Source organism: Contarinia nasturtii, unplaced genomic scaffold, assembly GCF_009176525.2.
Source record: "Contarinia nasturtii isolate CC-2019 unplaced genomic scaffold, AAFC_CNas_1.1 Cnas_scaffold_414, whole genome shotgun sequence".
In the NCBI taxonomy this organism is placed as follows: domain Eukaryota; kingdom Metazoa; phylum Arthropoda; class Insecta; order Diptera; family Cecidomyiidae; genus Contarinia; species Contarinia nasturtii.
Genome location: NW_022197768.1, coordinates 1,670,861 through 1,695,885, shown reverse-complemented (window position 1 = coordinate 1,695,885; position 25,025 = coordinate 1,670,861). Strand labels below are relative to the sequence as shown.

Sequence of the window (25,025 nt, the reverse complement as noted above, 5' to 3'; positions counted from 1 at the left end):
ATTGGGGAACATGAAGAAGAAGAAGCAGAAGAAAGAGAAGAAAAAGAAAAAGAAGCGGCACCACCACCACCACCACCACACCATCACTACCACCACAAAAATATAAATAAATAAAATTTAGTTGAGTTTTTGCGTGTTTGGTTGTTTTGCATTCGTTTTCATGTTTTATCCCTCCATGTCAGTTTTGTATGTGGCTTTCATCACAAAATATATTTTATTAAACACACAGCTGTGTGGTTCGGCAATAGCAGTCGGCCACATTTAGTCAAATCAACAACAGCAACTGTACTCACACTTTACACATTAGAAGGTTGTGCGTTTTATAAATTATTTTATATCTACACGACGTATAACGGTACAAATGATATGATTCGTGCATGTCAAATGGATGATCGTACGATGGAAATTTTGCATTGCCATTGCATTTTATTTTTTTTGCCACCAGTAAATGTGCGCATGTTATTCTGAACAAATAAACGAAAAAAAGCAGCAACAACACAATACAAAAACGATAGAAGAATGAAAAGAGAATTGCATTCAGCACAGCCGAAGTCATAACAAAATAAGAATTTGTAACTGCCAACCGGCGACAATGGGATGAATTTTGGTGTAGGCGGCGGCGCGAGAGCGGGATTTTTGGCGCATAAAAGGCTTTGCCAATTGTACAAATGCTGGTTTTTTTTGGTTGATATTCAATGATTTGAGAGTTGAATTTCATTTGTTTGTGTTGTTCGGTTGTTTGTTCGTTTATACGCATGCATGGTAAAGGGATGAACCAAAATTACCTGAAGGGTTGCGAATGCTTTTAAAAATAGCATACATTTCATTCACATAGCAGCCTGCATTGAATTTCTAAGCTAGCATTGTTCCCGCACTTTTGATCTCATTCTTTGACGTCATTTAAGAAAATCGTTAGTTTATGAAATAAAACGCAAAAATATTCTACAATATGATTATGGTAAATAAGTCTCATTCATAGCAAAAAAAACTACCATTTCCACTGCATATCATATTTATGTGAATTGAGTGAATGCAGAATGTGCTTTATTTCATTCATTTTAATTTTGTTTTTTACGAAAACACACACACCAACAGCCGAAACGATCTTGTAGTTATTGTTGACTTTCCATTGTATTCGATATGTGATTACTTTTTTGCGCTTTTGTTTCGCTGATTCGGTTTTTGGTTTTGCTTGCACGAACGTTATTGTGCCGTTACCTTAATTGTTCCAACAACAACGAAAAAAAAAAACGAGGAACGATTGCATTGCGCGTATGCTTCTAAGTAACATTTACATTATTTGCGCAACATGATTGCAAGGTTTGAATGCATGTGTGGTTTTTGATTTTTCTATTTCGTTTTCGGCCCGCTTCTTCGTCGTACAGATTCAAAAATAATCATCGGCACGCTACGGCAGAAGGGTAAAAGAAAGAAAATTGTGACAGCAATAATAGCAACAGCCAAAAGCCATAGCAGCATTGAAGGATAATTGCATTGTGGTGATACTGAAACAATAGTCCCAGATTTTTTTTCTTTTGCACTATTATACCCGATTTCAATATGCTTTTGCTGTCGCATATTTGGTTTCTGCACAAACATACACACATTTTTTTTATTGTTGATTCTTTTGATTTTCTGATGTGATTCAATCAGATTTGTCTGCGTTTATGTGTGCTAAAACAACACTTAATGCCATTATTGAAAAAACAAACAAATACACCCACACATCATAATATAGGCCTCATTGAGTATTTGTAAATGGGATTTCGTTAACAATAGAAGCGCAACTCGAAATGTCATTATTTGATGAAATGTTGACATGTTGACAAATCAACCGATTTCGCTTGTTATTGTCTCACGTAAATCCTGGCATTCATCATGATAATACTTCTCGTTCTCTCGCTCTCTCTCACTCATTCTCGCACACTTCCAAATGTTTCCGAGAGTACCTGTGTACATTTCTTCTCATGATCATATTTTTATAAACTAATCGCATTGAAAATCGAATGGTGGAGTTCATTTTACAATCGTAATTATTCAACACCGACCAAGCATTTGTATGCATACTTTTGCTATTGCAAAATCGAGAAAGCTACAGAAATACGTTTTGTATCCAACAATAACAAATTTAAATATTTCGTTCTTGCAAAGTGTTTGAAATAGATAAAAGGTTCATTTTATCTTAATTACTTTGCAGATTAATTCATTGAAAGTAGCTAGACAGCAAAGTGGAAGGCAATTCTAATCGAAATCGAAATCAAAAGCGAAGAGAAAAAAAAGGAATACAAAATAAAGAACAAGGCAACAACAAACAGATATAGATAGGAAAGTTGCGAAGATTTATGGCCACAGAAATAATGGAAGAAAAAAAAAACTTGTGTGCAATTCCGTACATTATCAACACTTCAATATATTATCTTCTGTTCAATTTGGGAAAATGGAATGTAGCGAAGAAGGTAAGCGGGAGCAAAAAGAAAATTATACGGAGGAAATTTTTTTGTTTGTTACCATCAAAACACCCTCTGGGAATTTATTTAATCCATCCATAATTATTCTGATCTGATTTTGAATGGCGCATTGACACCGGTTTAATGCCGATTTTTATTCTGTTGCAATTGTCGGGTTTGACTTTTTTTTCATATCAGGGCCACACGGATCATAGTCACCGTAGTAATCGTCGCCAATTGAATTTAAGTTTTGTAAGAATTTTTTTTTCTCGTTTTTTCTGCGATTTTTCCCATCTTTGCGAAGTAAATTAAATCCGGGAAAATACGAATAATAACAGTTGGATGAATCTAGATGGGTGAAATGAGATTTATAAGTCACACTTAGTATCTGCTAAACGTTGCGATTGTTGTGGATACTCAATTCGTTTTTAAAATGACTTTTCCGTTTTTTTTTTCTTCTTCCCATCGATCGGCCTTTCTATCTATCGCTCTCGTATTCTCTATCTTTTTTTTCTCTTTTCACTTCACGATAATCCCTTCAATTTACATTTCTTTTGACATATTTCATTCTCAATCTATTTCTGTCTGTATGTTTTTTTTTTCTCAGAGTGAGCCAAGCACTTTCCCATGTTTTAAGATCAACGATATGAAACATGATTACAATTGGCTAAGTTTTGAGAAACAAAAAAAAAATGCGAAGACAAATCTGTGGGGGAAAAAACTCTCTTCATTCATTGGCCTGTGAAAATGGTTAAGAATGATTTTATCCGTTAATATTTGAATAATACTAAAATTCGAGAAAGCAATTTCCCATTGAAATTTAAAATACGTTTTCGAAGAAAAATTTGTTTATTGGGGACGTTGTGCCATTCCAAAATGGAAATTAAATAATTGTTTTTGCAATTTATTGATTTGTATTACATGATTTTGTTGTCCGCTTTGAAACTGAAATGTTCGCTTCTATTTTAACTTCCGTAAATTGAATAATTTAACAATGGAAACTACCTAATTGATATCGTAATAATCTAAAATGAGCCAAAATTACAACGGGATAATCATCTTTTCAGTGAATTTTTCCGCATGCATTACTTTGTGAAAAGTTAATGGTTTTGCAGTCATTCATGTCAGAAAACGCGATTCAAAAGTGGCACGCATGTGAGGTTTTCCGTTTCTGTTTTCGGTTTTATTTCGGATTGTTAAGTCTGAAAAAAAAAAACTGCGTGGTCACAGAACTAGGTACAACAACAACAAAAATTAAAGAGAAAAAAAAAACAATATGTCCGTGTGTAACAATCAAAATTTTCATGAGTCTATTTTCATGCTGGCGTGCCCAGTGCCCACGAAACACAATAAAAAATAAATTTTCAAGTCAAAATTTTGAGAATGAATAAAGTCCAGCCAAAAATAGCCACGATATTAATGACTGTGTGTTTAAATTCGATGAATATGTATAATTGCAATAATTGTTTGGGCATTTTTATTATTGCTTTCGCCCCCTGTTAGACTTGTTGGGTTCGATCCAAACGCAAGCACAAACAATAACTACATTTAGTTGATTATTATGAAATTAATTATCAAATTATATGGCAATTTTGTGTTATTAGGCTTTCATTCACAATTCTATTGAATAAATAGGGGAATGTTTGTGGTTAAACATTTTTACATAGTTGTTGTATTTTTATTTAATTTTTTTGGTGCTCATTTCATTGTATTTCGTTTTCAATATTTTTGATAGCTGGACTTGAAAAATGCTTTGACTTATTTGAAAAATTGTGTCCAATTAAAGTGGGCAACTGCGTATCGTCAAAGGCGTTTCATTTCAAGTGTTTGCATTTGTCTGCTGGCTGAGTGTTATAAATAAAGTGCACCGGCCAAATCGTGTCAGTCAAAAGGTTATTTTGTGGTTTTGTGTTGAAAGTCGACCATATGTTATGACCTCTTCAAAATGATTTCGTGTTGTCATATTTCAGAGCCAAATTAAATTCCAATGAATTCATGATCGATTTACAAAGTATCGAACAATTCAACAACACACTTTTGCCTTCGACAACAAAATATCATCATTTTTTTTGCATCCGTCTGTCACTGCAATCATAACAAAAACCTTGAACAAAAACAAATATGATGGAAAATATTGAACTTTTGGTGAAGAAAAGCGATTAGTTAAGTACTTTTTTGCAATTTAATGACACCCAACGACGTTTTGCATATGTTAACACAACATTTAGAAACGTTTCATACAATCATCAATGCATTCGTTGTGTAGAGAAATATCATGTAATATATATATGTGTAAAATGTAAATAGATTGATTTTACCGATGGCTTACATCACACAGCAATTCAATAACAAAAAAAAATAATGACAATAAATTAATAACAACAATGAATAAAATGCAATGGAATTCACTTTAATTTTAATGAAAAATTACGACGATATCCAATTGACTGTTAATGGATTTTTGCAATTTTACCTCCAACAAAATTGTTAACCAATGATACCAGCAAAATCCATATCGCATACAGACAAACAATGCATTAGATACATTTGCGTACATGAGAAAGGCACGCACGGAAAACCATTACAAATTTCATTCGTAAAATATTTTCGTTATAATACAAATAAAATGCATTTTTAATTTGGAATACCATTTTTTTTCACTGTTTATCTTCATACCGACTGGATTACAAAAAAAAAACAGCGATGTTTTTTTTTATTTTGACGCTTTACAGTGGGCATTCAGTTTTTGTATAATGCAAAATTGTTTTTGTTCGTGTTATCAGAAGAGGCAGCCACGCAACTGATTTTTATCCCAAATTCCCGAGTCTATGACGAAAAAAATAAACCAACAGAAAAAAAACACCGAACAGCACATGTCCACGATATATACATAATTGTTACTATATGACATTCAAGAATTTATTATTGTTATTGCATTTCGTACATATTCGCAATTAATATCCATTTCAATACAATTCGTTATTGCCCTCGGTTTTGGTCATGTATAACGGGTGTATTGCACATGATTGAATATTTTGTGACGCTTTCAATAAACGACTAAATTCATCGATTGCATTTTTCATAAATATCATAGTATTTGCAGGCATCAAAAATATTTCAAAGTATTGGACTGACTTTGTGGCGTCAACATAAAATAGAAACGGCATGACATTGTTGCCGAACATTTTAGACTAGCTGTGCAAATCGTTTCCCTTCGAAAACTTATATTTCAGTGCACTTGGTTATAAGTTGCCGCTTTCATGCATTCGAAAACATCCCCACACGAGGTATTACAATTAACAATTGATTAAAAAATGTTCTCATTCAAAACATGTAAAATGACGTTAAATTGCGAGTCGGAGGGTAGAGAGAAGGAGAAAAAGCAAGCCAGTACCAGCTAAATGTCAGAATATAAACTAAAAAAATTACATTTTTTTAATTACTCTTTCAATCGACACACGAAATATTGGTGTGCATATTTATTGATGTAACAGTCTACACGATAATTATATGCATTCATTGAGAATTCAAAGCGGCAATGTGCTATTAGCTGACACAATCGTATTAAAATCATATTGGTCACAGTATAATTTATTGTCATTTTCGGAACAACAGAGATAGAGAGAGAGAGAGAGAGTGAGAGTAAAAAAAATCGAATGAGAAAATTGTCTGGGTGTGAGGGAAGTGTGATGGTGAAAGAAGAATTTGCAAAGTAATGGCCCAAGCAAACACACATTGAATATAAACAGCATTTTGTCGTATAAAACGATGAAAGGTATATTTCATAATTGGATAATGAAATGTCTTTTCTGCCACTTTTGTTTTATGCATTGTTCGTCGGCGTGATGGCAAATCGATTCGTTGTTTTTGTTGTTGCCATTTACATTACCATTGTTGCTGTCATATTTTTTTATGTAATTATTTGCGGTTTTCTCTCTGAACTCACTTTTATGCATTATTTTCAATGTCTTTTATTCACGGTAACGATTTATTGTCATTGATTTTCTTTGCCCTTTTTAAAAGGACTTTTCCACACAACGAAATTAAAATGGTAATTGCTTGCTGTCAACGAAAAATGTTTTATAACTATTCGCTTCTAATTTTGTTTTTCACCTTTATGCTCAGGTTTATTTTCTTTTCATTCCCCATTGATTGTATTGGTTCTTTTTTTTATAGAAATGATTCTATTCTATATGATTCTCGTTGGCTTTACTGTCTTCATTATGCCAGACTTACATTTTTAAATTGTCCAATTAGGAATTGGTCCACGTATTTCAATGTGTCACGTAAAATTTTGGATATGGCGGACACATTCAATGACATTTCCAATTAATTTTTTAAAAAAATAAAATTTATGATTTCTGTTGGAATGAGTGGACTTTTTAACATAGCATATTCAAAACTCCTGCGCTAAATGAATGATCCGAAAGTGAGATTTGCTCATTTATTTATTTTGTGATGAGATGAATGTTCACATATGTTGAAATTCACACGACCATATGGAATATCAAAAATGATCAAAACGTTTTGGATGTTCCACAAGCAAATGGAAATGCTAACTAACCGTTGTTAGTTTCTTTCATGCGAACACATACACACGCGCGTCGACTTTCAATGGGATTATGGTGATGGGACATTTTTTGATATATGTTTCTATTTCGGGGTTTTTTTCCGCATAAGTTGGCAGATTAGAAGTGAGAGTTTTATCTTCAGCACAAAATCCATATAGCGAATCGGGTCTTTGTCTTTCTTCGCGTGTTTTATTGCACTTATGCGTATTTACGACGTTGCTTACAAATCCACGAGATTAGTTGTTTCTTCTTTAATACTGTGTTGAGTGGTAACTATACCCGGACACAATATATTGTCCCATAGAAATAAGGTTATCATCAGCCATTTTAACTTTACTGTTTGTAGATTATCGGGCTTCGAGCCGCTTCACATCAAATGGGATTTTTAATTTCTTCTGGTGCAAATTTTTTTGACAAATAGGCCAATTGAATATTTAAAGTGAAACGAAAGTCGAAAAGAGACCAATGGCAACACAACTAAATTCTGAATTACGTTACATAAATGGAAAATACGAACCTCAAATGAGTTTACGAATTGCTTACTTATCCAAAGGGAAAATGATTCTGATACAACAAGAGTTGGTATTTGCGATTTCACTATTTACTCAAATGCTAAATTAAATGTAAGCTAAACAGAGAAAAGTATGCAATCGTTCGCTATATTGTGAGATTTTTGTGTGCTAGAAAAATGGCAATAAATTACTTGCTTACCCACATCCAATGCTAACTGGAATTGGGCTTGTTTAGTGATAGAATTCGGTTGTGCAAGCGTTTCGAAACAACAATTTAAATATATATAAATACGCTCAACGTTCTGAATTGGCGTTCGTCCATGGGCACCACCATCACCACCATCACCACCAAACAAATTCAAGAACGCTTCTTTCTTTGAGCAAAAATAATAATAAGCATCTTTGCAAATACATAATCTCCACCCAATTCCATTTCAGTTTGTGTCGAAACAGAGAAAATGCAATATGGACATGGAGTTGCGCGCGTGCGGAAAAAAAGGGAAAGTAAAATTTGTTGAAAATAAGAGAAATGAATGAAAAGAACGAACCGACAAGGAAAAGGAATGAAGAAACCCGAAAAAAATATAAATAAATAGAAATAAGAAAATACCGTTTGCGATGCGAATGCGATATGTGCTAAATAATTTTGTTGCTATTTTCCTTTGGCGCGTGTGGCCTCTGTGTGTGCAAATGGAAAGAAAGTGAGCGAAAAAGACGAAAAATAAAGCGTGCAAGCGAGCGAGAACCGGTTCGTTCGGCCATAAATAAATGGCTAGGTGAAAGGCATTGAAATTGGAATTTTCGGCGAAACCGTCATCGCATATGGAATAAAATGTGAAAATAACGGAAAATAGGATAAGTAAGCCAGGCACATTGTGCTTTTTCCATCGTCGTCTCTCTTTTTCATTTCGTCTCTTTTTTTTTGTTCCCTTTTGGATGTGTGTATTTTCATTTGGTCTCGATGTGTTTCATTCGTAAATATTCCATCGTTGCCGACACATGGGATAAACGGAATAACGCCGAATGCTCCGAATCGTGCAAAAAGGTGAATTTTTGGATTTCAGAAAACGATATCAAATAAGGATCTTTTTGTCGCTACTGCGGCTGCTGCTGCTGCTGCTGTTTCTGTTGGTCCTTCCTTTCCGTTACCCATTCCAATTTCAGTTTTGTGTTCTCATTTGGCTTGCATGTGAAACATTGCTTCCTAACGGCGTGGTCGGTGTATGTGCATACGCATTGTCTGCGCTGAATGTGTGCGCCTCAAATGTTACATGCTCGATATGCCATGAATTCAAACGAGATATGGTACCGAAGTTTATTTGGTCCAACACACAAATATACATATATTTCCCTTCTTGGATCTATTTTCATTTTCGTTTTCTTTTTTTTTTCTCTCGCAACAAAACGAATTAAAAGGAAAGCGGAGGAAAAAAATAGGAAATAGACCGGTTAATACCATGCTCTCACAAATAAATAAGAAAAGCTATATATTTGCTCATGTTTTGGCATTTTTGCCATTATCCATCGCTTGACAGAATAAAGAGAAAATCCTTGAAGTGTGGGTATGCCCAGCATTTTGGAATTGGAAATACGTGTATAATGGAGATCTTTGCAAGAGTGGGAGACTCACAGAAAATAAGCTAAACGTTTTCACTCAGAAACACTCGATCTGAATTCGGTTTGCTTTAATTTTGTTGTGTTGTGTTTGCTTTGCGTTTACCCAAGCTCAAAAAAAAAAATTGCTAGCCATTGAGATTTTGTTGGCGTCCGGAGACTGAGATAAAAACCCGAAAAATAATAAACACATTTTTAAAATCATTTGGATATGTTTGAAGGTGGAAAAGGGGTAAGCATACATGCATTTCGATCGACAACAGTTTTCTACACATTAAATAAGAAATGACGATTTATGATGAAAAAAAAATACATATTTTACGCTAGCTCACTTCATTTGACCGCTTTGTCATTTCTCTTACAATTTTATTAGCGTTCGGTTTATCTACGATAGTAAGATGACCAATTTCTGTTCGATGGAGTCACCAGGAGTGTTTACTCGAATTCTGATTACCCACTGACACGAGACAAACAAAATGAATTTATAAGGAAATTATGAATGTCATTCCGTTGCTGGATATTTTATAAATTGCAAACATTTGACCGAGATAACGGATAAAAGCGAAAGCCAATGCATTTTTTATGCCCATATGTCTAACTGGACGGTATATTTTCGTTTAATGACGGATATCAAAAGAAAAAAGGTTGTAATGGCATTATTATCAGAGAGATCGATTGAAATGAATGAAAAACCGTCGAATGCCTGCAGAATCGAAAGATGAATAGGAAAATTGAAAACAAAACGATGTACATCAAGCATATACGGGGATTAAATGGAAATTTATAGCTTTATAAATACGGTGAAGAAATATGGATTTGGCTATAGTAGATGCGTCCATGTAATAAATAATCGAAAGCGCTCTCTTTTCAATATCCGAATCGTGTATAAACGCAGAGGAAAAAAGAGAGCCACAAGAAATCATTTTTCCTTTGCTAACTATTCAAATACTGGTCTTTTTGTGGTCTCTTTAGTTGTTTTTTGTTTTCTTTTGCTTTAAGTGGATCGTCGCGTATAATAATGAAGGCAATAAGATGTGTGTGTAGAACCAAATGCGAAAACTATTGGCCGTACAACGGAAGATGGAATACGAAAAATTGCGTATATCATTTCATTATTTTTGCTGGTTTTTTTTTTCTTCCTTTCTCCTTTTGCGCATGTGGTTTTTCTATATTTGCTTGAGTATACACAGAAGATCAGCAAAGAGATATTGATATGACAATTATATTATGAATAACAAAATGCAATTATTGCCAACCGACAAAATTTTTTTTGATTTACGATCATTTTTGATCCATTTAAAAGTCCTAATTTACTAGTTGAGCGCTCCATATGAACAGCAAGCAGCTTGATTAACTTCAAGTTATCCAAAATATTGTATCGTACATAAAAATGCGCATTTTTTATTTCGATAAGCACTAGAACCTAGGACGGCTTTTGTCCAAGCAAAAATGTCTCTTTCAATGTTTGTTCCAAAGTGAAACGGTATTCCGGGTAACTGAATCCCGCTAATCCGCCCGTATCCGTGTCCGCCAGTGTCCGTCGATCTCCGCCTATATCCGCCCATATCCGCCAATATCCGTACGGAGACGGATATATTTTTTCTCCGTATCCGTTTATATCCGCCCGGATATTGGACATTTTTGAAAATTTTTCCATTCTGACTTCGGATCCGGAAAGGTTAGTCTTTTGCCTTTCCAACGACGTATAAATCATTGTGGTACCGTACAGATGGCCATAAAAATTTCCGATTGATGAAAAAATCAAGAAGGGCCTCTCAAAAATGTTCGACCCCAGACCAAAACCACTTACGCAACGAATTTCTTGAAACTAAAAAATTAGTTTGCTCAGTTTTCAGTCTACTTTCGAAAAAAAATAATTTCACAGAATTTAAAAGAAGGTACGGAGAAAAATGCGGTCATACAAACATACCACGTGGCCAATTTTGAGGTTTTTGGCCATTTTTGGCCAATTGACCATATCTCGGCCACTTTTCAACCGATCATGATAATCTTTTTTTAACATTATCTACGTGGTCCCCAGCTCCCGAATATGGACATATTTTTTTTCGAAAAAATAATTTTGGTGGTCAAAAATGGAGAAAAGTGAATTTTCAGCGATTTTTTCAAAATGCCACCTGGCGGCCAAATTTTGAAATTTGTAATTTTTTTTGCGGATTCTTAATTTGGTGCCCGAGCACTACTAAAATATGCAAAAACCCTTTTCTAAAAGTCAGCGGTTTGGATTTTCATGTCTTTAACGTATATATAGAGTGACGCAAAATATACATATTTCATATGTATGTGGGTATTGCGTCACTTGGGGGACTGCCGTCCCCCGTGATAATTGAAACATAGATATGGTGGTAACAGGTGAAGACTGAGCCATTATAGAGTAAAACGATCGCGGTTTTTTCAGTGAGCAAAAGCTGCAAATTTATTTGATAAAAGTCGTGGCAAGTGGAACATAGTTAGTGAAATTATATAAATTGTAAAAAAGTGTTAAAGTGTAATAATCAAATGAGCTCATCACGATAAAATCAACAATTTGTTGAGCATTTTTGCTATGTGACTCGTCTCATGAACATGTGATAAAAAGGTGACGGTGAAAAAATGTGAAACATAAATTGTCAAGTGATATTATTCAAAGTTGAGGTTGCATCGAGCTTCAACTGAACATATGACACTCGTTTCTATAAATTCTTTTAATAAGAACAGTTTTTAAAGTTGGTTCTCACGAAGTATCATAAAGAAGGTATATCCTCTGTTTGCCACCTGAAATCACCAAAATCAATATCAAATGCACATTAAGGTCTCTTTGGCTCTGAATTTTAAATTACAGTTTTGAAGGTGTCACGTGTGCATGAAATGTTTCCAAAAGCTTGAAGTAAAACTGGTCGTTGAGTGTTGATCAGAATAGTTGGTAACATACGTTGAATGTGCAGTGGAAACAAGTACCAGTCACATTGATAAAGACACTCATTTACATCCATAAATTCGCTGGTTATATTCTCACCAAAGTTACAGAATAAAAATATGATAGAGAATGACCAAAATATGATACCAATTTGAATTATCAGAATAATGAAATTGGTGTTGTCCTGAGACTAAATTTCGGAAATTGGATAATATTGAAATAAACTTTTTAATTGAAGTAAAAGTGAAAGAACGTATCTTCTTCTTGCCTTCGGTCTGATTCCCTTCGGCTTTGCCAATTGCATTCAACGTATTCACTTCTTGTTTGAGATCTTTTACAAAGGCAAGTAGCATCCAGCATGAAGCGACCGCATAAATTAGGTTGCATGTACTGACCAAAATACAGCAATAGATACACATAATAATTATTGCAAAAGCGACCAAACAGGTGATCGGATCTTTCCAGTCGAATGGAAACCTATTTATTTTGAACATGAAAAAAATCCGAAAAGTGAAGAAAAATCACCAAAATAATTCTGGCCTACCACATATTCAAGTTACCACATAAGAAACGGCAAGCGAAATGCGTCTTTTTTCAAATCAGTTGCAAAATAGAGATAGTAGCATATGACGATATTAGGTACATTAACGTAGAAAAGTGCTACTTTCATAATTGCACATTCAATGAATTTTGACCATTTTTCGATCTTTTCATTTGCCTTTTCGTAGATTTCCTTGGACACCGGATTTCCCATTCCTAAATATTTATTGATTGAATTATTTAGCATTAAATTAAAAATAGGTAGAAATAAAAATGATTTATTATCAACTCAGTTTAGGTGGTCATTTATTTCCACCGATTTTATCGAATTCAATTTAAAATACATACTTTTTTCGATTGCAGCTTCGAAATCCTCAATGAGCTTGAACATGTTAGATGCCTTCGAAATTATTGAATATAAGAGTGGTAAGCACACAAACGATGTGATGATTGAATAAAAGCAATCCGAATATTCTTCAAAGGTTTGTGCTTTAATTAGAAAGGCCATTGATCCCAATACAGTTGTTGTTACAACTCCAATCAAAACCGCCCAAATTCGAACACCAATCGTATGATTTTCAAATGCTTGAGGCTGATATACGCCCAACTGTGCATAGATTTTTCGCGTTGTTTGAAAGATTTTCATGATTTCGTGTCCAATTTTTGGAATTATTGAGGGGAAATTAACTTTTGATCTTGAAGTTTTAAAAATATATCTGTGAATTTTACTTTTGTTTTATTGTAAAAGACTGATTAATTTTTTTGTTACAAAATTGAATGTTGAAGTAAAGACAATTTCTTTATTAAACACCACTCGTGTAACACGAGTGCTCTCAAATGCAACTCAACAAATACTGCACCAAAGTTGTGCACTGGCGTAGCTCTTTTATAGCCAATGCATCATATCAATTAAATCAATAGAAGGATATTCTGACAATTAATACAATTAATTTCAGACAATTAATTCTCTTTTGAAAAGAGAAGTCCACGTTGACGTGTAATTAGCGTTTGAACCAGAGAGTCCTTCACATCGATATTATATTTTTATGCACGGTTGAAATGAAAGTAAATCATATATGAGTTAGCCATATCTATTACTGGCTCCAAACCTTCCTCGACAATGGTGTAATTGGCTCGAAATGTATTTTTTTAGTAGTCGAATTCGATAAGCAAAAAGTATAATTGGTCAATTGACATGTTAATCCACTTTTTATTCTCATTTTGCTAAACTCTATTTGACTGTCAATTAAATTCAATGAATTATTAAATAGACTAACTTGGACTTTTCATCAAATCGAGTGATAATGACAGACAGAAAATGAACCATTTTTGAGTTTTTGATTCAAGTATTAAGTAAATCTGCGGATTGACGTGAGATCTTTTTTTCAAAAATAAGTGTGCGGCGTGAAGTTTCAAGAAAGAGGTTTATTTCAAATCTGAAGTTTTCTTATTATTCAACATATTATCCCCAAGTGACGCAATACCCACATACATATGAAATATGTATTTTTTGCGTCACTCTATAAATACGTCATAGCTTCTGACCAGGGTCCGAGGGGTTGAATAACACCCCCCTGGAGAACAGATTGTGGAATTACCCCTTTAAAAATTGAGAAAAATATTCTTTCGATTTGCTAGGGATTTTGGCGAGAAAATTGAAGACCTTTTTTTTTGCTCTTCACTTTCTAAAACGGGAGAAAATATTCAATTTTGCTAGGGTTTTTGTTGGCGAACATAAGAATCTTTCAATTTGCTAGGGTTTTTTGGCGAAGAGAAATCTTTCAATTTGCTAGGGTTTTCCGAGCCAAATGCTCTGAGATATCCGCCCTAGGAAAGAACAAATCATATAATGCATTTTACTGTTCCGCACACACCTAGTGTGTAAGGTAAAGTATTACAATGGGTCGAAAAATTAACACCAATCAAAAATGTGATTTCTGGGTGTTTTAGGAGCCAGGGAACACGAATCTAGCTTTTTTTCGATGTCCGAATGTATGTGCGTACCCTGTACCCTGTACGCAAAAATTTGTTAACACGATAACTTTCAAACAAGATAAGTAATTCAAAATCTGACTTCACAGGATGATTTTGGGTGCCGAGTAATAGAAACCATTAGATTTCGAGCGAATTTGGTTGATAGAGTGAAGTGTCATGTCTGGTGTGATGCCCATGGCCATCCATGGGAAAATTCATTTTTTCTTCCAAAAGTGATATTTAATATATTCTTAAACACTCAAAAATATGAATCGGGGGGGTTTTTGGGTACGAGAAAACCGAATATGATGTTAGTTTTGCGATACAAATAATTTTTGCGACACACTTTTCATACAAAAATTTCAAATGTCCGCCCAATATCCGGGCGGATATAAACAGATACGGAGAAAGAATATATCCGTCTCCGTACGGATATTGTCGACGGACACTGGCGGACACGGATACGGGCGGATTAGCGGGAGCAATGTTAGTTACCCCGGTATTCGTATTAATATAAAATTTTGTTGCTTTTTTATTTGTTCGTTGTTTTTGTTTATGTGACAATATCGCAACGAACAAATAAAATAGAGAGGTGGTTGCGTTTGTGGTTTTACGCTCAACGTATTATAAAAATGCGATGCAAATGCGACAATTATCGGATTCAATGGAAGTGATTAGTGAAATGAGCATTGTTAAATGTGTACCGTAATCAATATATAAATGTACGCAAATTCTAACTAATTATAGTCCATTGCGATGGGAATGCATGCACCAGTTATCAATTAAGACGATTTTTATCGCTTCAAAATGATAGCATTTATGAAATTAATAAACATATACAAAAGTTTTATATTCTATTTGAGCAACGCTTTAACAGTTTTGTATGAATGAATATTTAATGTTCGTGTGCGTGCGTAACTGTAGCTATTAAATTGCATTTTGAAGTATCCCTTTTTATTACTTGTGACATTGCCAACGAGAATTGTATTTTGCACAGAGTGCGCGCGTCAAAGAATCGCACATAAAATGGGCAATAAAACGATGAACATTTTATGAACATACAAACAATTACACATCATTTGAATGGCGTAGAGTTCATGCTCTTCCTTTTCATTTGAATTGCATGGTTTCAATCTACCGCGATGATACGTTACTTATGCCAACACCCGCACACTCGACATTTCTCTTCTCTTATTTTGTCAAATGACTTTTTAGCATTGCCACCATCGTTGGTATTTGTTTTTTCTTTCAAAAAAAAAAAAAATAATTTTATGTCCTCAGCACAAATTTGCATAAAATAATAAATTGGATCCGCGGAAAAATGAGAATATTCATATTGTCGAATATTCACTTTATTATGCCTCAATACATTGAGAAAGGGAGGGTGACAGAGTATTTTTTGGGGTATTTAATTTTCTAATTGATATTATTTTATGCTGTCGTCCATTTAAGTTCATTTATGAATTAGCTTTCATTGTACTAATGTCAACTTAAGCTGTTTTATTGAGGTAATGCTTTCTCATTCTTTTCAGCTATTTCCCATTATATCGCAACGAGACCGTTTCGTCTATAAACTAAACCATTTAGTAAAATGAAGCGCTAATATTTGCATATAGTTTTAGTAAAATATAGTGTTCTATGAATTTTGACAACAACAACATCAACCGGATTATGTTTCAGTGTAATTTTCATTTTCGGTGGAAGAGGTCATAATTTCCATGTCGACGGGCCAACATCAACTATTTCGGTGTACATAAGAAAATTGCTTCCTTTTCGATAAAACACAGAATATAATATGGTGGCTTAAGTTTTTGCACATTCTTGAAGAAAGTCATTAAATACATTTGATAATAGTTAACTTATATTATTAAAAAAGAAAGAACGGGCTATAGGCTCGTTCGCTTCGACATGCATGACAATGTTGGTCATGGTTGTTCCCTTTATCGCTGATACTTTATCTTTTCATTTTCGGATATAATTTGAAATATACTACTTAATTACTTAATCGCCCATTTCAAGAATAACACACTATAATATCGTCTTAATGGATATTTTCGTAATTTAGTTGCCAATAGCAAGTATATTGGGTCGCTGAGTGTTAGTTGTAAAATCACCGGAAACATGAAATAAGCAATAAATTGTCATCAAAAACAAAGCGACCATATTTTTAAAGGTTCAAAATTTTCAATTCATTTTGTCATGTGGTGGTGGTTGTTCGATTTTTATGTTCCATCAAATATTTATGGTGTCATTTTGGTTTGCGGTTGTGCAAGTATACACATAGAGAACTAGACGAAAACAGAAACAAAAACAACACGAACACTTTGAAAGTTGGTGGAAAGCAAAAATTGGCAACCACAAGAAAAAAAACAGACAACGAACGGGAATAAAAGAATCTCTATTATTAATAACGAAGATAAATAGTCTCTGTGGAATTAAGACATAAAATATAATTTTCATTGACTTTCATTTCAAAGCCCACCTTTTTCGCAATGCACACAAGTGGAAAGCGCTTACAGCGACACAAATGGGAGAAAGAAAATGCTCAATGCACTGAAGTCGCCCGAATTTGGAATTTGTTTTTTTGTTCTATTTTGGAAAAGCGATGTTTTTCAATGAAAAACTCTGGGAAAAAAAGCATTTTTTGTTTTTAAGATGTTGAAAATGTCTAGCGAAGAACATATCGAAAATTATCAACAAAATGCAGCAAATACAACGCAGAAATAAAAATGGAACGAGAGAAGATTGAGGATACTTCATTAAAAAGGTGTTTTGGTGGTCATTTTGTTGACTATTAGGAGGCATTGGAATTGGTCCGTTGAGACTAATAACCAATGTAATGAAAGTCAATATTAGCGATGAAACAAATTAGCTTCTGCGTTGGATACATAGGCACACCGAAATACAAGCACAAGAAGTCAGCAAATACGACCACACTTCACGTTATCTGCTGGTCACTTTACTCTCTCTATCGCCTCACTCACTCCGCCTCTAATTTCCATTTGATTTCCTCTTCAGTATTTTCTCTCTTTCGCTGTCTCCACAAAGCTTTGTGTATCTATTTATACGAACTGTTGTTACTGTCGCACGTTTCGTTTTGCCAGGGTGTGCGTGGCTCGAATTCGAATGTGCTGACTACTCTTGATAAAAATTGCCCATTATGATGAAACGATATCAAAAATATGTAGTTTTATTGAAACAAGTAATGATAATGTTACAATAGAGTTTCCTGTTCGGTATTCTTCTTCTTCTCTTTTTTTTTTGTTTCACTGTATATGTAGAATGCTGTGGTATACAAAAATATTCAGTTGGTTTCATGATATTTTATGATGTTCTTGATTTTTGTTCAATGTTCATTTTTTGGCCATGTAACAAAAACCAAAGATGAAGTCGATTTGTAGTCCAACTAAAGTTATGTGTGTAACTATTGATTTTTTGCTTTGTTCTCATCAGTTGGTGTTTTCCATGAAAATTGTTTCTTGATATTGTCGAAAAATATGAGTTCATCGCAAACTTAATGGTGCTGATGATAGTCATTCTGTTTTGGAGCACACATACACACTTGTCATTTGTGCTTTGTTCTACATTATAAGTTACACAGATATAGTTTCGTTGCAAATGTGTATTTCGACTAAACAATTGTATTGACTTTTAACTAGCATTTACATAAAAAGAACAGAAAAAAAAGAGAAACACAAATAAGTGGCAAAGGAAATCAACAACCATACTCAATGAAAAATCTTATCTTTCCAATGTTGACTCGCACATCACATAATCAATGAATGGCGTCTCGACGTCGTAAATATTTCAAAGTTATTGTTCTTTAACACACTTTACTGCTGTACGGTTTGTTGCAGATAGTGAGAGATCATACATCGAAAAGAACCGAAACCAAACGGCATTTGTTGTTTGTTTGTATGTACATTTATATTTTTATTCTGCGGGTACATAGTGTTTTCAGTCAAACATTAGCAACGAACCAATTGGTGGGTAATTAGGCACAATGAAATTTTTCAAACACTGAAATAGAAATCATTGTGGGCGCGTAAAATCGTTACGTTTCAAATCACATTGGGGAGGAGGAGGTAGGTGGGTTGATGCAAAATTAGTGAGACAACTATACTGAAGCGAGGCATTGATAATTATGGTTGATGCTTGAATTTCTGTGCAAAAATTCCTTGCAATTTTCACGTTCCCATTGATAAAATACGGACAATTCAATGTTCTCTTTTTCTGTCTGTTTTGCTAATGTCGTTTACCTTTCTTTCTCGTTAGAAAAAGTACTTGTACTGCTAAAAGTTGCATACTTTGGTGTTGCAGTTGTGGTAATTTCAATGTGTTCGACACATGCCTATGGAATGAAGGTACTTGTAAAAATGGCTCATTAAAAATGTCAGAAGTGTTTTGTTGGCAATACATTTGTGCCCCATTCGATTACGTTACGCAAGCAAAAAGATGTTACAGCGATAAGAAAACGGTTGCACTGACATCAGACACGTTTTGTTTCTCTATTTCGCTAAATGGAGTACTACATTCATTGATCCAGAATGTCGTTAGCTGATAAATGAGCAAACCGGAAGATTGTATCGTTTGAAAATAGGCACAGGCAAAGAAGGGGAATTGATCATTTTTATGTTCAGCTATCACACCAAAAAGATCTGTTGACATTTTCTTTTGGCATTCGACTGTGATTTCCCGTGTATCATAAATTATTTGGCGACACGATTTTCTATATATTATATATTCGTGTGTATGTGTGTGTTCGAGAATAGAAATAAATGAAAATCGGTACATTTGCTAGTGTTCAGCTTTCAGCTCGGTGAAAGGGTTTTATTTAGAAATGTAGAAGTTTCTCTCCCTCGTTTCTCTTATTACTTTTTAAATGAGATAATGTTCTCTCGTAATGACGAAGCCGATAATGTTTTTTTTTGTCTTGTTCATTATTTTTGTTGGTTGATTTGAATAATTTTCATTGAATAAATTTATGAAGGCTGGAAATTAACCTTTAAATTTCCATTTCACTTCATTTAAATTTCCTTTTTGACACAAGTATCAATGAAATATTTTTTTATTATTCTTTTCATTTTCAATGCGACTTTTATTCTCTCTTTTTTTTCTGGCGTTATTTTATTTGTGTTTAATTTGATAAGCAAAGCTGTTGGACGGATCACAGTTGAACAGTTGTAACCGAAATATGAATGAGGGATGGAGTACGGTCTTCTTAAATGTTATGAGACAAAAAGAAATTTTCATTTCTTTCTATTTCATTTTAAGGCTTGAATCACAAAAAATTGTCACGTAAAATATTCTACACCGAAAAATATACAATTTGTTTTTTTTTTCTTTACTGTTTCATTTTTTGCCTCATTCGATTCGTTGAAACGAAGTTTGGCTATGGAAAAGATTTTGACTGTTTCTTTATTTCTTTCTGTGTGTGTGTTTTTTTTTTCATTTATTTACTTGAGTAAGGGTGAACAATCGGATCATTTAAATTTAGTAGCAACTTCGCAAATGTATATGTGTTAGAATGTGTATGTTGTATGTACAAAATGATAAATGACATCGCCTCAAGGGAAATGAGTGCACATTTTGAAAAGACGATCAGCATTGAACGAAAGAGAACAAGGAACAAAAAAATTAAAACGATTCGGGGCCTGGGTGCGAATGGGAGTGAAAAAAAGGAAGAATAAAATTTCGCGTGAAAATACTATTAAAAAAGGCGATGCATAATAATGGTGTATACAATGAAGAATCAGTACACAGAGCATTTCATACCAAAGTGAAGGAAATTTTTTCTTTTGCCGAACAGTTTTTTTTTCTCGGCAGCCGTCCGTCCCACATTTTCTATCGTTTCGCTTTTTTTAGGTCGTCATATCATTTGATTACGTTTCTTTTCACTCCATCTTTGGTTGATTTTCTGTTCGTGCTCTTTTCTTATCAACAAACGGTAAAAATGTGTCCTGAAACGATGACTACTTTTTTTGTTCATCGAGATGGTTTTTCGTCTTATGCCTTTGCCTATCTTGCAATTCTCTCTCTCTCTCCTTCTCTTTCTCGGCGTTTAACTCATTTTTTTATATTTGTGTCCAAATATATACAATTTCGTGCTTCCATTACGGGTGCTTTACAATAACAATGAAAGAAATCCTTCTTTGCTTTCGCCAGCATCTAGGGAATCTTCGAATTATTTTCTCAATGCGTTTTTTTCATCATCATTCATTGTAGCTTTTGTTCATTTTGTGTATACACAGACGGGGTTTCTTTTTAGATAACAAGCACACCAGCATTTGCGATCTAATACAACCATATGCATGTGTGTGCACGCTTCTTGTTAGAGAGATAATGGTAAAGAGACATTTTTCGGTGTACATCAATCGCAAGGCAATAAAACTAATCTAGAAATGATGTATTTTATTCACATTTATTGATATGGGTGGCTTTTGAATATAGAATCGAACTTGGATGATACCACTTAAATTAGACCAAACAAGTGAAATTTCTTTGCATTCCCTCATTCTGTAGCACATCAGAGATGCTACTTATTGAAAATTAAGAGTGTTGAAATCGAAACAATATGACTGTGGCACATAAAATAACTGAAGCAAGTGGGTGGCTTTCGGCGAACCGAATACCAATGAGCATTGCATTAACGCCAAACTAAACTGAGCGTGTATATCGTTAGTAATAACGCTATTAATAGCAAAATATTTCATATTGTCGCGATTAAAATTTGGCACTGAACTACGGAAACATAATATGCATAAGTACGATGCATGGTGTGAATTGAAAAAACCAAAAAAAAGAGAAATTGTTCGATTGAAACAAATGAGATACAGACGAAAAATTTGCCGGTTGCAAATAGTTAATAAAATTCCAATAAAACCACTTGGTTTTTATGAGTAAACTTGTGCTATTTTAACACTGATTGCGTATTGGAATAATCTAACCGCATGCACATAAATGTGAACACTCAAATGGTTCAATTCGTTTACCCGCTCGTTCATTTTATACATATATATGCGTATACATGCAAATATATATGTTTGATGTTGTTGTTGCTGTTGTTATTGTTGACTTTTTTTTCGTGTGCAATTTATTTTATACGAAAATATTTCGTTATTTGGTGCGCATGTTATATGACGCGTATTTCACACTTGCGTGCCATAAAAATTCGCATTCTTCATAAGTGTTTTCAGATTTTTTTTCAGTGAAACAAAGCACATTAAACAGGCGAGAAAGAGAAAGCGAAAGAGGAAAAAAAAGGAGCGCTACGAGAAAATAAAAAATGATGACAACGAATAAAAATCAACGCACCACGCATATAGACGACGTTGTCAAATACCAACCCAGGCGTGTGTTTTTTTTCTGCTCATTGTGCGATATGCGACTTTTCTACAATTATTTATGCATGCATTTTATATTCGCAGATGAAAATGATGAAATTACTCACACTTACACTCCTTTTTTGTGTGCGCGCGCGAACACATTCGCTCTCATTCTTCTTTCCTCTTTCATTCTATATCACACTACGTTCCATTTCATTCTTGGTTTTTTTGCCATTTTTTTTTTCATCGTATATATGGATTTTTTTTTCTCTCGCCACACTTTATTTTATCCTATTGTTTGTTTGAAGTAAAGTTATGTGTCGCGCCAAAAATTCAAAATGAAAAAAAAAAAAAAAAAAATTACGACCGAACGAGTATTGCATTCGAATTGATGGAATGAACTCCAAAAGATGTATAAAGCAACATGGAAGATTTTCATTGACAACACATAAAAATACAAAACAGCATATATGCTAAGACAGCATGAGCAAAGGGGAAAAAATGAGCGTATGCATTGAAATGAAATTACTTACAGCTAAAAATGTTGAATTTTGTTGTTGTTGTATTTGTAGCTGTTGTCGACGTCATTTTGCAGCTTCGTTTCGTTTCATTGCTGCTTCTTAAGCATTGTCACAAAAAATCTTCATAAAATTGCGGAGAATGTTTTATTTATTATGAGTTAAATCTCATGCAGTGCAATTACATGCAATATGGACACCGCGTAAAATATGTAAGAAGCTTAAAATGGTCCGCGCGCGTGTGTGTATTCGTGTGCGGTTAAGTTTCTTGCGTGGAAGGAGATTGCAGAGATGATGATGAAGAGAAAAAAAAGAAACTTGTGAGCAAATGACAACGATATTCGCCAGTGCGTTTCGAAATCGCACACAGCTCAAATAAAATTATGTGCAAATCCATTTAACAAACGTATCAAATAAATTTCGAGACTTAATTTTACCACAAAATTTATGTGGCCGTTTTGAATGAAATAAAAAAAAAACAACAGGCGAATATGAACGCCACACAATAGTAACGTAATCCACACACACGATGATGACTAACAAGCATGTTCAATAAAATAGAGGCTGAAACCAATAATCAAGCAATCAATTTCGATTGGTTAGTCAACTGGTCGGTTGGTCGGTCGGTCGGTCCGCTGAACAGACTACAATTGAATTAATTAAGTAACAGATCAATACCTTTGCACAGCATGGCCCAAGTCAGCTGCTCTCATTATCACTTGATACACTGAGAGTTCAGCTTGCAATTGTTGCTTGTCATACAATACCGTCTCATTATTTCGCCAACCAATTTATACTGTACAGAAAAATTGAAATCACATCGACGGTCTTCGATGTTGCTTTGCTTATGCCAACCGAAAATAAGTTAAACACTAAAATGAAAAGTCAACCGAAAGCAAACGCAATTGCCTTTTATATGATTATGATAAATAATTGGAGTTCATTCTTTTCCACATTGCTGTCGTGTAATTCACTTAAACATTTTCGTATTCTACAGATGAATAATAATTTTACGTTAATTATATATGATGGCAAACATCGGGCGTATTGAGCGCGAATGAAATTTTCACAGTTATACAATGTACATATAGAAAATGATGTAGAATGTCGGAATCGCGATTCGTATGAATGTGTAAATGGTATGGGAATGCACAGTTGACGGACGTGTCGCATCGCTAGAATTTTTTTTTGTTCATTTGTTTGTTTTTCGTTGGTTGTTACTCGATGTATGCCTTTATAGGCTGTATGCCAATGGTGAGTGCATCATGAAAAGGAAGCCATGCAAAGCAGAAAAACAAATGAAAAACAAACACAAAACAAAACAATAAAATATATGAAACATTAAAAATGTCGCCATGCGTGTAATATTCAGGGCGGGCAAAATGTATTCGAACAGCATGTGATGAATATGGCGAATGAGGCGAAGTTTTTTGCATTCAATTTTTGCATAATTCAACATTGTGATCTGATTCATGAAAATTCCTGAATGTAATATTACAATTGTATTTTGGATTGTGTGTGTGCTGGCGGTTACTTTTTTCTCTCTGACTGAAAGTGAGCAGCACCAACAAAAAAAATTGTGCATTTCGATGTGTGAAAAACGTTCATATTGGTTAAATTGCAGACGCAAATGGCTGCATCGAGTGGTGAAATGCAAAAAAAAAATGCAATCATTTTGTAACGAAAAATTGTTTACAAGAAGTTAAATGATCAATTTATTCTATTGCTCACCACAGTGACCAAAGCAAATGAAAAAAAGGAAATGTTTGAATCTTGTTTTGCCTACTTAGAAAAATGATATATTTCGAAAAAGTGGCCTCTGTGTATCATCGTCTAGTACTTTCATTTGACAAGTAAAACATCACGAGCAAATGTTTATGTTCCGTAGCAGAGAAGTAGAGATAGAAAGGGAGAAACTAATCGGCGATATGCGAATAATAAAATGAAGAAAAAAAAAGAAAAAAAAAACAAAGTAAAGAGAGCGCCATTATTTACATACGCCACATGTCTTCTAGTGCAGGCAGATATTATCTTAAACATAAATATGTCTGTATGCGGTTGTTGTGTATGTTTGATATGTTCTTGTGATGGCGACACGGCCATTGAGTATTGCCGGCCTCTTCAGCCATTCCATGCAATACACAATTTGTAATAGAAACATTCAAATGAAAAGAAGAGTCATAAGATGCGGCAATTCATGGTAATAAAACACATCTCTCGATCTGTTGTACCATTACACTGTATTGTACTTTGTATGCACTCCACACTTTATTGAACAGCATTTAATGACAGTCACAATCATAAGCCACACATACTTGAAGTCGAGTATGAATTCATGGTGGTGTAACAAGATGATTTGCGTTGAAATCAAGTCGCCCATAGCTATAAATGGTTGTTGTAAGTATATTTGCTTCGAAAACTATAACGAACCCAAAAATCATTGTACATCAAGGCAAACCAAGTCCACACCGATATGAGTAGCATATTGTATATTTTCGTATAGAATATTTTGCATGCAATCGTATATGGAAGAAGATAAATCTAAAAGTTTGTCGCAACTTTGGTGGCACCTGCCAACGCCTTCAAGTGAACAAATTTATTACACTTCTC

The 25,025-nt window shown here is 34.1% G+C and overlaps 1 protein-coding gene across 3 annotated transcripts in view; it reads right to left on the bottom strand.

Annotated features, from left to right (window-relative positions):
* LOC116338789 (homeobox protein homothorax) overlaps positions 1-25,025 on the bottom strand; it is a 309,164-nt gene that overhangs the window by 42,219 nt on the left and 241,920 nt on the right. The gene's annotated exons all lie outside the window — the stretch shown is intronic.